The following is a 2,838-nucleotide window of genomic DNA, read 5'->3' on the forward strand; positions in this document are numbered from 1 at the left end:
GAGAGGGTGCAGAAGAGGTTTACCAGGATGCTGCTTGGATTAGAGGGCATGAGCTATAAGGAGAGAATAGAAAATCTCTGAAGAAGGGTCTAGGCCTGAAACGTCAGCCTTCCTGCTCCTATGATGCTGCTTGGCCAGCTGTGTTCATCCAGCTCTATGCCTTGTTGTCTCAGATTCTCCAGCATCTGCAGTTCCTACTATCCCTTGTGTTGATACTCATTGGTTTTATTTTTTACAGTTTGTTTTTAAGAAAGGAAATGCATGTTTATTATATAAAAGGTGTAAAACATAAAACTACATATTTATTAGGCAATTTGGAAACAACTTACCATAAACAGCAACTGCCCCTCCAGTAATTCAATGACAACTCTTTAATTTTCATTCCAGTTGCTCTTCCCAGTCATTCCCCTTGGACTGCTGAAGCAGTATAAGTCTCCTTCCTAGCTCTGATGGCCTGGATGCCCATTTCTGACTCTGACAGCCTGAAGATTTCAACCAAATCCCACAGCTTAGAGGTTGCTACAAACTATATTGTCACAGCGTGGAGATTGCTACAAACTATATGCTCACAGCTTGGACGTTGCTACAAACTGTACTATCACAGCCTGGAGATTGCTACAAACTGTATTGTCACTGCCTGGAGATTACTACAAACTGTACTGTCACAGCCCGGAGATTGCTACAAACTACAAAGCAGTTCTTCTGCTGTGATGACTTTTCTTTTGAACTCAACATACTAACGGCTCCTGACCATCTGTTTCAGTGGCTCATAAAAGTCAACTTAGTAAGCATTCAATAATTAACTCCACATGGAGCTGATCAAGTTACTTAATGTAAGTCACATGCTTTCTTGGAAAATCTGACTTTAGTTCACTGCCCAAGATGACATTCTGACCTTTGTTTCAAAACACCAACTTCCTTCACAGAACTTCACAGAACTCCACTTTTAAACCCAGGTTCTCAAATAATAACGATGTACCATAACCTACACCAAAGTGTTCAGGCATTAAAATTACCACATGACTTTGAATAAATTTCAATTTGATCTTCTGTTCCATAACAAGGAGTTCAAATGTGTTCACCTCTAGGATGAGTTAATATGAAGCCTCTTTGGCTCTTGTTGTGCATATTTTGTACCACTTTCATCTCGAGCTACTCCATTTTTAGCTTGAATTAAGGGAGATGATTTAAAACATACAGTCATAGATTTGTACATCACAGAAACAAACTGTTTGGTCCAACTCATCTATGCCAACCAGATATATTCTAAATTAATCTAGTCCCATTTACCAGCATTTGGCCTGCTAAACCCTTCTTATTCAGATACCTATCCAGATGCCTTTTAATTGTTGTAATTGTACTGGCCTCCATCACTTCTTCTGGGTGCTCATTCCATACACGCACCACCCTCTGCATGAAGAAGTTGCCCGTTAGGTCCCCTTCCATCCATGCCGTCTAATTTTGGACTTCCCTACCCTGGGCAAAAAGACCTTGACTATTCAACCTATCCATGCCCCTCATGATTTTATAAATTCAGGGGCACCCCTGATCCTCCAATGCTCCAGGGAAAATAGCCCCAGCCTGCTCAGCCTCTCCCTACAGCTTAAACCCACCAGTCCCAGCAATAACCCAGTAAATCTTTTCTGCACCCTTTCAAGTTTATCAACATATTTCCTATATAGTAGGGAGACAAAAATGAACACAGTATCCCAAAACTGGCCTAACCGCACAGTGTCCTGTATGGCCACAACATGACTTCCCAACTCCTATACTTTACGATTTTATAAAATCCAATGGTCCAAATGAGTTCCAATTGGTGTACCGTACAGCTTTAATATACCACTCCTTTGTATTCCAGCCAGACTTGAATTAAATCGCAGCATCCATTATACATTTTCATGATTTTATGCACTTGTTCATGAGCTTTTTGTGATTTCTGCATTGAGATCAATTTCTCTCTGTCATCTGCAGCTCTGAGTTTGACCCCATTGGGAACGACTGAAATATGTCTCATTTACTTCCTTGCTAAACTCCATTAGACACAGTTCTGACTTTGTCCTTAAGAAATTGAAGTCCCTTTCGAACATTTTGCTCTCATTTCATTTAAGTTATTGCCCACTGGGTGTTCCCCAGTTGCTCTCTACTGCAACATCTCAGTAAAAAGCGGACAGAATGAAAAGCTGAGAAACTCATCTATATCACATTGCTTTTGCAAAATTTCAACAAATGAAACAATAACTGTCTATTTGCAACTCTGTATTCAGGTAGAGACCTAGATTTCAAGGGGTACAGATAACAAACAGAGAAGCATGAAATTGTAATTTGTGATACTAATGAACAAGGTAATGACAACTTTGAATTTAAGAGAAAATGGAACTTACGGAGCTGGGCCCCAAATACCTCACTACTTTGTGATGAATTATGTGGAACAGACCAAAGGTCTTGCACTTATATAGCAACATTCACAACCTCAAGTCAGTCCAAAGTTATTTTCAGCCAATGAAATGCAGTGAGGTCACTGTTATATTGTAGGAAACTCAGCAGCTAATTTGTGCAGATCACAAAGAGAAATCTGATAATGGTGTTTGCACATGGAGAAATGTGCTGGTGGTCAACTACTGAAGTGGTCAGTTAGCTCATTTGGCTGGACAGCTGGTCTACAATGCAGACTGATTCCAACTGGGTGTTTAACTCCTGCACCAGCTGAGGTTATCATGAAGGACTCAACCTCTTCCCCTCACCCGAAGTGTTGTGACCCTCAGATTAAACCACCAGCAGTTGCTTCTCTCTAATGCAAGAGCAGAAATCACAAAAAGCTCATGAACAAATATATAAAGT

Source organism: Rhincodon typus, chromosome 8 (genome assembly GCF_021869965.1).
Source record: "Rhincodon typus isolate 14 chromosome 8, sRhiTyp1.1, whole genome shotgun sequence".
In the NCBI taxonomy this organism is placed as follows: domain Eukaryota; kingdom Metazoa; phylum Chordata; class Chondrichthyes; order Orectolobiformes; family Rhincodontidae; genus Rhincodon; species Rhincodon typus.